Source organism: Scyliorhinus torazame, chromosome 16, assembly GCF_047496885.1.
Source record: "Scyliorhinus torazame isolate Kashiwa2021f chromosome 16, sScyTor2.1, whole genome shotgun sequence".
Taxonomy (NCBI): domain Eukaryota; kingdom Metazoa; phylum Chordata; class Chondrichthyes; order Carcharhiniformes; family Scyliorhinidae; genus Scyliorhinus; species Scyliorhinus torazame.
Window position 1 is genome coordinate 85,169,230 of NC_092722.1, and position 15,398 is coordinate 85,184,627.

The following is a 15,398-nucleotide window of genomic DNA, read 5'->3' on the forward strand; positions in this document are numbered from 1 at the left end:
CTCAGCATCGTACTTGCGTACGCTCCACAGTCCACTCCTTCCACACCCTCAGGGAGACCCAGTATCCGAAGGTTCTTCCTTCGCGCTCCGTTTTCTAGGGCCTCGATCCTTTCAGTACACTTTTTATGAAGTGCCTCGTGCGTCTGTGTCTTAACCGCCAGGCCCAGGATCTCGTCCTCAATATCTGTCACCTTCTGCTCCACCACGCGGAGCTCTGTCTCCTGGGTCTTTAGTGTCTCCTTGAGCCCCTCAATTGCCTGTAGCATCGGGGTCAGTACCTCCCTCTTCAGCAGCTCCACGCACCGTCTCACAATTTCATCCTGCTCAGGCCCCCATGTCGCCTGCGCTTTCTCCGCCGCCATCTTGTACTTCTCTCCTTCTGACCCTTTGGTCGACGATTCCTCGCGCTGCAGCCGCCGCCGCCGGTTTTTTTCCTCCTTCGTTTGGGGGGGAACTCCCTTCTCACACACCCCACACCGGGTTGCGTCGTCAAAAAATTCCCCGTTGGGGCTCTTAAAAGAGCTCAAAGGTCCGTCGGAGCTGGAGCCGCCGAAACGTGCGGCTAGCTAGGCATCACCGCAACCGGAAGTGTCGTCATTTGTTTATGTTAACATGTGGGCTAATGTTTGGGGTTTGGTGGGAGGATGGGATCGTTGTTATTGATATGGGGATTGACATTACATTCGTTACTGATTATTGTTTACTGTTAATTTAGGAGAAAATGTGAAAAAGGAGGAGAATAAAAAGTACTTAAAAAAAAAGATCTGCTATGCGAGTGAGCTAGCTGCACAGCAGATCAGTACGCTCAACCTAAAAACTTTTGGCGCAAACCTAGAAGAAGACGGCAGCATTGTGAGGCAGTTCAATAAAAACACGTGGTCTCAGTGTGGACGGCCATTTTAAGCAGCTGACCGGGTCCACCATCTTGTAACAGCGATACGCCAATCAACATGGGCCATGGCAATGTCCAGCATTTGGGAAAATATGTTCCAAGTGTGGCCGTACAAATGATTTTGCGAAGCAATGTTTCTCGCATCCTACAGTGGACCAAACAGGATCTGTCAACGCAGTTGATGAGATGTCCCGGAAGAACAGTTTTTCATTGTTCTGATTTCAACCAAGGACACAACGAGTCCGACTATGAAACGTGAAGATGTCTTACTGACTAGTTGTGACAGTAGTGATATCATCAAAGACAGATGGACAATTCCAGTGATGCTGAACTACATATTGATAAAATGCAAGCTCGACATGGGAGCAAGGGCCAACCTCCTCAGTCTACTCGATTTGCATGGGCTGCGGGTTGAACCGAAAATTGCCAATCAAACAAGACTGCTGATGGACTGCAGTGGGAATGGGATTGGGATGCAGGTGTATGTGAACTCGAAGCATGGGTACTAAACAGAAGTCAAATCATACCATTTTCTATTGTTGACATGAAACGCAAGTCCATCATAGGAGCGGACACATGTGAGGCCTGAACCTAGTTGAGTGGCTGTACATTCCAGACAGTGAGGCGACAGATGATCATTGCGACTCGCAACAAGATATAATGGTGCTGTTATCTGATGAGATACAAGTGAAAGTTACAGTGGAGGAAGATAAACCAAGTGATGAGATGGAAGAGCCAAAGAGGATTCCAGAGTTCTGGTTAACAGTCTTCAAAAATGAGGATTTGCTCAGTGGTATGATGCAGGAACATGAAGGGCCTATCCTGAAGCATCGACAAGGTGTAAACGTAAAATTTTCAGATCCTGGACAGCAATAAGCTTCACTCTGGAGTTTGAGTTGGGGCCAAATGACTCTTTCACAAACGAGACAAAAACATGCCAGATGGAGTCACATCCTAATGGGTCAGACTTTTTTGTCTTTCAAATCACGGGCTGCACAGGGTGCTGGATCAACTGGAAGAATGAAAAAAAGGTCACATTGAAAACCATCAAAACGAAGCAGAAGCATAAGAATTGGGCCACTGGTAGAACAGTTACGAAAACTGTACCGACTGACTCTTTCTTCAATTTCTTTAGTCCTCCTGAAGTTCCAGAGCATGGAGAGCTGGATGAAGATTCTGCAACAAGGCTTGCGGCAGATTTGGAAATTGGTCACTTCTTGCATGAACACATAATTCCACGAGCCGTGTCATACTTCAGGGAAGAAGATGATGATGATTATGATGACAACGAATATGATGAGGAAAGTGAAGAATCAGAAGATGAGCCAGAAGAGGAAGGCTATGAAAATCTATTCAGTTTATTTCCGATATTTGTTGCTTTTCTGAGCGCACGGCTTGTTCTCCAGGTGTGAGATTATAATTATGGACACGTGGGTTTTTAAACACAAAACAATGTTTATTCTGTGAACTCAACTTAACCCTTTTAAATAAACATTGGATCACTTGACACCATTCACTTCAAAGATAACCTCAAAAATAATACAACACTAAATAATCCTTCAGTTATTCCTTTCAACATCCAAGAGACTTTGCAGACGATACTAAAGTCGGTGGTGTTGTCGATAGTGTGGAAGGATGTAGCAGGTTACAGAGGGATATAGATAAGCTGCAGAGCTGGGCTGAGAGGTGGCAAATGGAGTTTAATGTAGAGACGTGTGAGGTGATTCACTTTGGAAGGAATAACAGGAATGCGGAATATTTGGCTAATGGTAAAGTTCTTGAAAGTGTGGATGAGCAGAGGGATCTAGGTGTCCATGTACATAGATCCCTGAAAGTTGCCACCCAGGTTGATAGGGTTGTGAGGAAGGCCTATGGAGTGTTGGCCTTTATTGGTAGAGGGATTGAGTTCCGGAGTCAGGAGGTCATGTTGCAGCTGTACAGAACTCTGGTTCGGCCGCATTTGGAGTATTGCGTACAGTTCTGGTCACCGCATTATAGGAAGGACGTGGTGGCTTTGGAGCGGGTGCAGAGGAGATTTACCAGGATGTTGCCTGGTATGGAGGGAAAATCTTATGAGGAAAGGCTGATGGACTTGAGGTTGTTTTCGTTGGAGAGAAGAAGGTTAAGAGGAGACTTAATAGAGGCATACAAAATGATCAGGGGGTTAGATAGGGTGGACAGTGAGAGCCTTCTCCCGCGGATGGAAATGGCTGGCACGAGGGGACATAACTTTAAACTGAGGGGTAATAGATATAGGACAGAGGCCAGAGGTAGGTTCTTTACGCAAAGAGTAGTGAGGCCGTGGAATGCCCTACCTGCTACAGTAGTGAACTCGCCAACATTGAGGGCATTTAAAAGTTTATTGGATAAACATATGGATGATAATGGCATAGTGTAGGTTAGATGGCTTTTGTTTCGGTGCAACATCGTGGGCCGAAGGGCCTGTACTGCGCTGTATTGTTCAATGTTCTAAAAGGGAGATGAAAAAAGAAAAATAAAGACGGGGGGAAGCATAGGAAAGTGCAATCCCGAGTGGGGGGTGGGGACAGGGAGAGGAGGAAAGGCTAGAGAGACACAAAAGAAACAACGTAGGAGGGAGGAGGCAACCCCCCCTCCCCCCCCCCGCAAACACAGGGGAAACACAACCAAAGTTGACGGGGAAGAAAAGAAAGGGGGGGGGAAGGGGAGAGAAAGAAAAGGGGAGAACACCCCCTGCGAAAAACCGACCGGGGGGACACAAGCCGGGGGGGGGAGGGACCACACGCCGAGCCAAAGGCAGAATATAAATAGGGTAAATAGGGAAGGAAAAGACAAACCGTTCTGTATAATACAGTAATTAAACACGGCCAACAATGTACATAACTGTTTATAAGTTTTGAAATGCCAATAAAAAGATTTTTTTTAAAAAGTGAATGTTCAACAAGCTGTGCACCCAGGGACACATTCATCAGGCATCTCATGTGTGAAGCACAGGTGCATCTGTACATACGACATGTGTAAAATTACAATACTCATCATGTTGTGTAAAACACAGTTATATTTGAATACAAATGTTAAACGTTCCAGAGAAAGGGGGATGTGGTGATATGCCTGTGCACAGTTCTGCTTTTAGTTAGTAATGCGACCTCCAACCCGTTGGTGGCGATAGAGATCTAACACATGACTCAAGACACCCAGCAGTTGGCAATAAGACGTACAAGAAGACAGTCGCGCTTAAGAGTAGTTCCTGGAGAATTCACTGAATTCATTTAGTAGCCATCCTATGTACTGTAGTTTCTTAGTTATCTTTTCCACGTGTTTATTAATAAATCATCTTTATAGTTAAACAACTATATGTTCTGTGTACATCATTACAACGGTTACAACACAGAACACAACAGGCGGAGGTGGCCTTCTTGCAGGGGACACACCTGAAGAAAGGGGACCAGACAAGGTTGAGAAAAGGATGGGTGGGGCAGGTGTTCCACACGGGACTGGAAACGAAGACGAGGGGGATGACGGTGTTGGTGAATAAGTGGGTGGTGTTCGATGTGGGGAACATCGTGGCAGATTTGGGGGGGGGGGGGGGGGCGGAGGTTTGTGATGGTGAGTGGGAAGCTGGAGGGGATGCCGGTGGTTTTTGGTAAACGTTTATGCCGCAAATTGGGATGATGTCAATTTTATGAGGCGGGTGTTAGGGGCAAATCCTGACTTGGACTCGCACTGGTTGATTATGCGGGGGGTTTGATACAGTTATAGAACCAAGCTTGGACTGGTCGAGTCCTCAGTCAGTGAAGGTGTTGGCAGTGGCGAGGGAGCTGAAGGGATTCATGGAGCACTTGGGGAGGGTGAATCAGTGGAGATTTGGGAGGCCGAGAGTGAAGGAATTTTCATACTTCTCCCACGTGAACCGGGTGTACTCACAGCCTGGTTTCTTTGTGTTCGACAAGGTGTTGCTGGCGGGGGTGGTCGACTCGGAGTATTCGGCGATTGTGGCTTCTGACCACGCGTCACATGGGGTGGATTTGCGTGTGGCCCGGGCGGGGGTGGGGGCCAGTACCCACAGTGGAGACAGGATGTGGGGCTGTTGGTGGAGGAGGAGGTGTGTAAGTGGGTGGGGCTGCCATTCGGGGGTACGTGGAGCTAAGCAACATGGGGGAGGTCACGGCCGCCACCCTGTGAGAGGCACTCGAGGCAGTGGTCAGGGGGGAGTTTATCTCAATTCGGGTGCACAGGGAGAAAGCGGAGTAGACCGAGATGGCAAGGCTGGTGGATGAGATTTTGAGGGTAGACAGGAGGTACTCGGAGGCCCCGGAGGCAGGGCTGTTGAAGGAGAGGCAGAGGCTCCAGATGGACTTTGGGTTAGTATCTACAGAGAAGGTGGTGGGGTAGTTACGGAGGGGCAGTCTACGAGTACAGGGAGGTGAGCAGGATCTTACCCATCAGTTGAGGAAGCAAGAGGTGGCGAGGGTGATTAGCAGAGTAAGGGATTGATAAGGATAGGATGGTGTTGGACTCGGAGGGGGCGAATGGTGTGTAGGAGTCTGAACCCCTGGATGGGAGGAGAAGCGGATGTGGCGGCTTTTGGACAGGCTGGAGTTTCCCCATATAGAGGAGGAGCTGGTTCAGGGAGTGGGGGCTCCAAGTGGGTTGAGGGAGGTGATTGTCAGTATGGGGGCGATGCGGGCAGGTAAGGCCTGGGGCCCGACGGGTTCCCAGTCGAGTTTTACAAAACGTTTGAGGCGGACCTGGTGCCACTGCTGGTGAGGGCGTATAATAAAGCAAGGGAAAGGGGGGGGAACTCGCACATCTTTGGACTGTGGTAGGAAACCGGAGCATCCGGAGGAAACCCACATAGACATGGGGAGAACGTACAAACTCCACACAGACAGTCACCCGAGGCCGGAATTGAAACAGAGTGCCTGGTGCTGTGAGGCAGCAGTGCTAACCACTGTAGCACCGTGCCGCCCAGAGTTGATGGATTTGGAGGGGGTCCTGGTGGGGGATATGAAATGCAAGTGGGAAGAGGAGCCGGGAGATGAGGTGGGGGCCGTGACGTGGGCAGAGGCCCAGCGGAGGGTGAATGCGTCCTCGTCGTGTGCGAGGCTAAGCCTCATTCAGTTTAAGGTAATACATAGGGCACATATGATGGTAACGAGGATGAGTAGGTTCTTTGAGGGGTTAGAGGATAGGTGTGGGCGGTGCGCGGGGGGGCCTGCGAATCACGTCCACAAGTTCTGGGCATGTCCAAGATTGAGGGGGTTCTGGCAGGAGTTTGCGGACATAATGTCCAAGGTGCAGGGGGTGGAGGTGGCTCCGGGTCCAGAGGTGACGATATTTGGAATGTCGAAAGACCCGGGAGGCCAGGGGCGAGAGAGGCCGATGTTCTGGCCTTTGTCTCCCTGATAGCCCGGAGGCGGGTCTTGCTCGGGTGGAAGGAATCGGAGCCGCCGAAAGTGGGGGGTGTGGGAGAGCGACCTGGCAGAATTCCTGAGGCCGGAGAAGGTCAAGTTCCTCCTGAGGGGGCCGGCTGATGGGCTCACTCGGAGGTGGAAGCCGTTTATTTACTTTTTTAAGGATGATTGCGTGGTCAGCAAGGGGGAAGGAATGGAGTGGGTGGGTACGGGGGTTAAAATGGGGAAGGCGGGATGTGAGAAGAGGGCGGTATTCGGGGAGCAGAGGGGTGTGGGTGTTCATCATGGTGTTTGGTTGTTCTACTGATTTTGTTTGCTTACATGAAACTGCCTTGAATAAAATATATTTTTTAAAAAGGGGCGATGGTTAGATTTGGAGATGGTCATTGCCTCGCACTTGTGTGGCGCGAATGTTACTCGGCACTTGTCAGGCCCAAACCTGGATATTGTCCAGGTCTCACTGCATTGGGATACGGACTATTTTAATATCTGAGGAGTCGCGAATGGTGCTGAACATTGTGCAATCATCAATGAACATCCCCACTTCTGACCTTACGATGGAGGGAAGATCATTGATCAAGAAGTTGAAAATGGTTGGGCCTCAAACACTAATCCTGAGGAACTCCTGCAGTGACAGCCAGTCAAGTTTGCAGATGACACTAAGATTGGTGGAGTAGCAGATAGTGAAGGGGACTGTCAGAGTATACAGCAGAACATAGATAGATTGGAGAGTTGGGCAGAGAAATGGCAGATGAAGTTCAATCCGGGCAAATGCGAGGTGTTGCATTTTGGAAGATCCAATTCAAGAGTGAACTATGTTAAGTAATGGGTTAAGAGACATTGCAATTAGTTGTCTCGTTTATGTTAAGTATCCATTAATTGACACTGATATGTAAAGGGGCTTCAGGTGGCCTCTGTCAGGTGATGTATAGTTAGAGTTTTGTGCAAAGGCTGTTGGAATGAAATAAATGTGTGTTTTTGAAAAAGGAACAGAACTTTAGACTCTTCATATCACAGCAACTAAAACGTCTAACAATTGGTAGCAGAGGATGGTTGCTGTGTAAATGTGAAGGGTTGAAAGATACAACTTTTCCAGATCAAACCAAGGAGTGAGTGAGAAAAGAAAAGAAAAACAAAAAGGGATATATGGTTGAACTGAGGATAAAGATGGCTGGTTATGATTATCCTCCCTTATTTTCTGAAAGGGAATCGTACGACCAATGGAGAAGTGCAGTAGTTATGTGGACTAAGGTAACTGCTTTGGGAAAGAGAAAACAAGGTATGGCATTGGCTCTTTCTCTACCATATGGCAGTAAAATCCGAAACAAAGTGCTTTGTGAGCTGGAATTGGAAGAGTTAGACTCAGAAGAAAGTCTGGAGACTTTATTACATTATATGGATAAGATTTATAAGAAAGATGACTTGTTAATTGTGTATGAAGCATGGTCGGATTAAGTTCCGGAAAATGGAGGATATCTCCATGGAAGACTATATAATGGAATTTGACAGACTATATAAAAGGCTGCAGAAACACAACCTGGAATTTCCACAGTCTGTGTTGGCCTTTAAATTACTTGACTGTGCTAGAGTGAGCAACATGGATAGGCTCCTGGTTTTGACAGGAGTTCAGTTTCCTGAAAAGGATATCTTATTCGAACAGATGACAAAAGCTTTACAAAAGTTTCTGGGGAAACATTCGATTCTGATGACCCAAATAGGTCAGCCTGTAATAAGGTAGAATATGAAAGATACACTACTAACAGGATGGCGAAATCGTATGGCTACGAACAGGGCTCAAGACTATAGAAGGAGACCGAGACAAGGAAATTATGAAGACAGAAACCCAGTTATAACCTACAACAGGAAGATGAACCCCAGAAATGCACGGGGCATGATAAATCGATGTTTTCGATGTGACTCTCAATACCATTATGCTTTCAACTGTCCAACTCGTTATGATAGAGTGTTTGAAGCGACACATGACACGGAAGAGTCAGAAGAGGAAAAAGATAGTGACCAGAAAGAAGGCATTGTCCTATTGACAAGCAGTTTTACGGCGGTAATGAGGGTGTTGGTTGCAGAATCCTTCAACTGTGCTGTATTGGACAGTGGCTGCACATCTACTGTGTGTGGAATTGACTGGTTAAAATGTTACCTGGACTCCTTGAATGCTGAAAGTCGTAACAAGGTTAAGGAATTTGAAAGTTCCACAAGTTTCAGGTTTGGGGATGATAATATTCTGAAGTCGCTGAAAAGAGTGGTGATCCCTTGCAATATTGCCGGAGTGAATCATTTCATTAGCACGGATGTTGTATCAATTATCATAGAATTTACAGTGCAGAAGGAGGCCATTCAGCCCATCGAGTCTGCACCGGCTCTTGGAAAGAGCACCCTACCCAAAGTCAACACCGCCACCCTTATCCCCATAACCCAGTAACCCCACCCAACACTAAGGACAATTTTGGACACTAAGGGCAATTTATCATGGCCAATCCACCTAACCTGCACATCTTTGGACTGTGGGAGGAAACCGGAGCACCCGGAGGAAACCCACGCACACACGGGGAGGATGTACAGACTCCACACAGACAGTGACCGAAGCCGGAATCGAACCTGGGACCCTGGAGCTGTGAAGCAATTGTGCTATCCACAAGGCTACCGTGCTGCAAGTGAGATACCTTTGCTTCTGAGCAGACCGTCGATGAAGAAAACACACATGAAACTGGATATGGAACAGGATAAGGCAACAGTTTTTGGAAAGACAGTGGACTTACAATTTACACAGTCAGGACACTATTGTATTCCATTACTGACAAATAATATTTCAAGTAGAGAGGTTAAGGATGTGTTAATGGCAGTTGAAAATGGGACTTTCGCTGATAAAAAGCTTGTAGTATTAAAATTGCATAGGCAATTTGCACAACCGTCTCCTCGGAGGCTGAAACATTTATTAAAGGATGCAGGGGTAAGGGATGATGACTATACTAAACTGAGAGAACAGGTTAGTGACCGCTGTGAAGTTTGTCGGAAGTACAGAAGGACACCAGCATGACCGACAGTAACCCTACCATTGGCCAGGGATTGTAACGACATTGTGGCCATGGACCTTAAGATCTGGGATAAAGCAAATAATATATTTATTTTGCATTTTGTAGATTTAGCAACCAGATTTAGTCAATCAACAATTGTACGAAGTAAAGAAAAGAGAGTAATTCTGGATCAAATCGTGGAAAAATGGATAGGGACAGGAATGGGTCCACTGGTAAAATTCCTTACGGACAATAGGGGAGAATTTGCTAATGATGAGTTTAGGGATATATGTGAAAACATGAATATCGGAGTTATGAATACGGCAGCAGAAAGCCCATTTAGTAATGGTGGCTGTGAAAGAAATCATGCTGTCATCGATGACATGCTTCGGACAATTTTGGCAGATCGACCAAATTGCAGGCTAAATTCAGCTTTAGCATGGGCAGCACATGCAAAGAATTCATTGCAGACGGTTGGGGGCTATAGTCTGTATCAATTAGTGTTTGGTAGAAATCTTAAAATTCCGTCCATTTTGGATGACCAGCCTCCAGCTTGGGAGGGGACTACAATTAGCTCTGGTTTTGCGGAACATTTAAATGCATTACATAGCAGTAGAAAAGCTTTTTTGGAAGCAGAAGTCTCTGAAAGAATTTGCAGAGCTTTAAGTCATAACGTACAGCCATCAGATGCCGTTTTTCAGCAAGGAGGCATGGTATACTATAAGAGAGACAATTCTAATGAATGGAAAGGCCCAGGGAAGATCATAGGCATAGATGGCAAAACAATTATTTTGCAACATGGAAATCAAACTGTTAGGGTACATTCATCAAGGATAATGGGTACAGATTTCAAATGTTCAAATTTAGACAGAGCAGACAGACATGACGAAGAACCAGAGTCATCTGGTACGCATGTGTTACAGAACTATGAGGACCAATTAACTGATATAGACAGGGTTTCTGTGGAGGATACACAACACTTCTGATGAATTAGAACAGGCCATTTTTCCGAAAGGGCAACTGCCAAAAGTTGGTACAAAAGTGACATACTTGCCTGAAGGGTCTAGTCAATGGAAGGATGCAACTGTTATTAGTAGAGCAGGGAAGGCCACTGGAAAGTATAAACATTGGTTGAATGTACAGCATTCAGGGGAAGGAGTCAAGACAATGGATTGGGAAAACGAAGTTCAAAAATGGAGGGCGCAGAAACGCAGTGCCAGTTCAGATAGTACATCGGATAGTGAACAGGTCCACAGGAAAAGGTCGAGAACTATTGAAAGGACATCCCACAGCAGAAGGGAAAGATCAAGCAGCAGCAGTACAGAACGAAATACCAGGCGGGAGAGGGGACGTAGTTTATCAAGATCTCGGAACATGAGTAAGACTACGAATACTAATAGGAGTAGAAGCCCACATGCACGTGAGATTTTGGTGACTTCAAATAAATTGGATGAAAAAGTGATCAAAGAAGCTAAACAGCAAGAATTGCATAGTTGGAGTGAATTTGGGGTATACACGGAAGTACCGGACAGGGGACAAAGAGCTCTATCTCACAGATGGATTTGCACGGAAAAGGTTCTTCCGGATGGAACTTATAAGGCAAAGGCCAGGCTTGTGGCAAGGGGATTAGAAGAAAACTTAGAAGATCAGGATTTCAGGGTAGATTCACCGACAGCAGGAAAGGTTATTTTATTTATTATTTTTAAATATGTTTATTCAGAATTTTTAAACAGAATTGTCAACCATACAAACCCCCCCCCCCCCCCCCCCCCCCCCCCGTAACAAAAAGAAAAGAAAACTCGCATAGCAAGACATAAACATGGCAAATCAATATGATACAGAACTTTGTACATTGGATTCCTCCAATACATATCAGTTTTCCGGATCATTCATGTATTTTCTTGCTCAGATGCCCCCCAGAAAACCCCCCCTTCCACCCCCCCCCCCCCCCCCGGGTTGCTGCTGCTGTCGACTGAACGTCATCTAACGCTCCGCGAGATAGTCTAGGAACGGTTGCTACCGCCTGGAGAACCCCTGCACAGACCCTCTCAGGGCAAACTTTATCCTCTCCAACTTGATAAACCCTGCCATGTCATTTATCCAGGCTTCCACACTGGGGGGCTTTGCATCTTTCCACATTAACAAGATCCTTCGCCGGGCTACCAGGGACGCAAAGGCCAGGATACCGGCCTCTTTCCCCTCGTGCACTCCCGGCTCGTCCGCTACTCCAAATAATGCTAGCACCCAACTTGGCTTGACCTGGACTTTCACTACCTTGGATATAGTTCTCGCAACTCCCCTCCAGAACCAGTCCAGTGCCGGGCACGACCAAAACATATGGGCATGGTTCGCCGGGCTTCCTGAGCACCTCCCACATCTGTCCTCCACCCCAAAGAACCTACTCAGCCTCGCCCCTGTCATATGCGCTCTGTGAACAACCTTAAATTGTATCAGGCTAAGCCTGGCACACGAGGAAGAGGAATTAACCCTACTTAGGGCTTCAGCCCACAGACCCTCCTCAATCTCCTCCCCCAGCTCCTCTTCCCATTTACCCTTCAGCTCCTCTACCAAAGCCTCCCCCTCTTCTTTCATCTCCTGGTATATCGCCGACACCTTGCCCTCTCTGACCCATACGCCCGAAATCACCCTGTCTTGAATCCCCTGTGCCGGGAGCAGCGGGAATTCCCTCACCTGCCACCTCACAAACGCCCTCACTTGCATGTACCTGAAAGCGTTTCCCGGGGGTAGTCCAAACTTCTCCTCCAGCGCCCCTCAGCTCGCAAACGCCCCATCGATGAACGGGTCCCCCATTCTTCTAATCCCTGCCCGGTGCCAGCTCTGAAATCCCCCGTCCATCCTTCCTGGGACAAACCGATGGTTATCTCTGATCGGGGACCACACTGAGGCTCCCATCGCACCCCTGTGCCGTCTCCACTGCCCCCAGATCTTTAGCGTTGCCGCCACCACAGGACTCGTGGTGTACCTTGTCGGCGAGAGCGGCAGTGGTGCCGTCACCAGCGCCCCCAGGCTCGTTCCTTTGCAGGACGCCCCCCTCTCCCTCCATCACCCACTTACGGATCATCGCCACGTTGGCTGCCCAGTAGTAGCCACCCAGATTTGGCAACGCCAGCCCTCCTCTATCTCTACTACGCTGCAGGAACCCCCTCCTTACCCTCGAGGTCTTACTCGCCCACACAAAACCCATAATGCTCCTGCCTACCCTCTTAAAAAAGGCCTTGGTGATCACAATTGGAAGTCATTGGAATACAAAAAGAAACCCTTAGGAGGACCACCATTTTAATCGACTGTAGGAAAGGTTATTTTAAAGATCTTCTTGGCTCTATTAGCCACAAAGGCATGGGAATGCAAATCTATAGATATAAAAGCTGCCTTTTTGCAGGGGCATCAGCTCCAGAGAGACATTTTTCTCCGTCCTCCTAAAGAAGCAGCTAACACAGAAGGGGTACTCTGGAAGTTGAACAAATGTGTATATGGATTAAATGATGCATCTAGAGTCTGGTATTTTTCGGTAAAGTCAGTTTTGTTAAAGTTAGGCTGTTGCCAGTTGAAAGCAGATCCTGCAATGTTTTACTGGCACTATAAAGGAAATCTTTCTGGCATTTTTATGATGCATGTCAATGATTTTATGTGGGGTGGGACTAGTGATTTTGAAGCTATTGTAATCTCTGGTTTGAGGAAAGAATTCAGGGTTGGAAGTCAGGCTTACGGTGCATTTAAATATATTGGACTGGAAATTGGACAGACTAAGTTAGGGGCAACTTTACGTCAGCAATCTTATTTGGAAAGCATCAGCCCAATAGCAATTAGTCATGGCCGAGTTTCACAAAAAGACGCAATGGTTTCAAAGATAGAAAAAGAGCAACTGCGAAGTTTAATTGGGCAACTGAACTGGTTAGGTAGACAGACTAGTTTTGATGTCTTAGAGTGGAGTACAAAAATGAATGATGCCAAAGTGGAAGACATAATAAGAGCAAATAAAGCGTTGGCCAAACTAAAAATGCAGGAGTGTGTTTTGAAGTTCCCGGTTTTAGGTGACCGTAGGCACTTGAAACTCATAGTTTATAGTGATGCGTCCTCCGCAAATTTATGTGATGGGGTTTCAAGCGCAGGAGGTTTTATAATTTTCCTTTTGGAGAACAATGCTAAATGTTGCCCGCTTGTGTGGGAAACAAAGAAAATAAGGAGAGTGGTAAAAAGCACTTTGGCTGCTGAGACGTTAAGCCTTGTAGAGGCGGTGGATATGGCCTTTTATATAAGTATGATATTGACAGAAATTTTGGGATTAGGGGATTTGGGTAATATACCTATTGACTGTCACATTGACAATAAATCCCTGTGGGAAAATGTGCACTCTACATAAAGTGTCAATGAAAAGAGGTTACGGATAGACATCGCAAGTTTGAAGCAGATGTTGGACAGAGGGGAAATAACAAAAATTAAATGGGTCGACAGGAGCTATCAACTGTCAGACTGTTTTACGAAAAGAGTGGCGAGTTAACAGAAACTTTTGGATATTGTTAATGAAGGGCGCTTGTTCCCGTAATTGTTTTTTTTTTTTCGTCTAAACAAAAAAAAAAGGCGGGGGAGAAATCATGTGTGTGTTTTTGAGTTTCTTGAAATTTTGTTTTCACCTAATTATTTTTTTTTCTCCAAGGAAGGGGAGACTGTTAAGTAATAGATTAAGAGACATTGCAAGTAGTTGTCTCATTTATGTTGAGTATCCATTTATTGACACTGATATGTAAAGTGGCTTCAGGTGGCTTCTGTCAGGTGATGTATAGTTAGAGTTTTGTGCAAAGGCTGTTGGAATGAAATAAATGTGTGTTGGTGAAAAAGGAACAGAACTTTAGACTCTTCATATCACAGCAACTAAAACGTCTGACAAACTATACGGTAAATGAAAAAGCCCTGGGGAAAATTGATGTACAGAGAGATCTGGGTGTTCAGGTCCATTGTACCCTGAAGGTGGCAACGCAGATCGATAGAGTGGTCAAGAAGGCATACAGCATGCTTGCCTTCATCGGAAGGGGTATTGAGTACAAGAGTTGGCAGGTCATGTTACAGTTGTATAGGACTTTGGTTAGGCCACATTTGGAATACTGCGTACAGTTCTGGTTGCCACATTACCAGAAGGATGTGGATGCTTTGGAGAAGGTGCAGAGGAGGTTCACCAGGATGTTGCCTGTTATGGAGGGCGCTAGCTATGAAGAGAGGTTGAGTAGATTAGGATTATTTTCATTAGAAAGACGGAGGTTGAGGGGGACCTCATTGAGGTCTACAAAATTATGAGAGGTATAGACAGGGTGGATAGCAAGAGGCTTTTTCCCAGAGTGGGGGACTCAATTACTAGGGGTCACGAGTTCAAGGTGAGAGGGGAAAAGTTTAAGGGAGATATGCGTGGAAAGTTCTTTACGCAAAGGGTGGTGGGTGCCTGGAATGCATTGCCGGCGGAGGTGGTACAGGCGGGCACGATAGGGTCATTTAAGATGTATCTAGACAGATACATGAATGGGCAGGGAGCAGAGGGATACAGATCCTTAGAAAATAGGCGACAGTTTTAGATAGAGGATCTGGATCGGCGCAGGCTTGGAGGGCCGAAGGGCCTGTTCCTGTGCTGTAATTTTTCTTTGTTCTTGTTCTTTGTATGCCACTTCTGCAGATCACTGTGGAGAAACCTCCAGTCAAGATCTAGTGCATCAGTGGATTACCTCTCTGATTTCAATGCTCACAGATTCATTAGTTCCACATGCTTTACAAGGCAGCTTAATTTACTTGATGGTTAGTACAATGCCATTCTTAATCTGTAGTCAGACCTTGAAACGACTTCCCAGAACTTACCACGTGAACCTCATTCGCTACTAACTCAGTCTCCATCTCGCTCTGGCATAGTCCCCTGTCTCCTCACATTGTCCTTTACCGATCCTGCGATGGGTTACTAGCAAATTCAACTTAATGCCACACTAATTAACGCCTCACAAGCCAACTGCTTGCAGGTGACTGTGGGATAACTGCCACTCCAGGCAGTTCACTTAACAGGTTAGTTTAACTCACTTGAAGGCCAGT

The 15,398-nt window shown here is 46.5% G+C and overlaps 1 pseudogene; it reads left to right on the top strand.

Annotated features, from left to right (window-relative positions):
- The first annotated feature begins 1,140 nt into the window (after nt 1-1,140).
- LOC140392273 (nucleosome assembly protein 1-like 1 pseudogene) lies at nt 1,141-15,027 on the top strand (annotated as a pseudogene).
- The last annotated feature ends 371 nt before the right edge of the window (nt 15,028-15,398 follow it).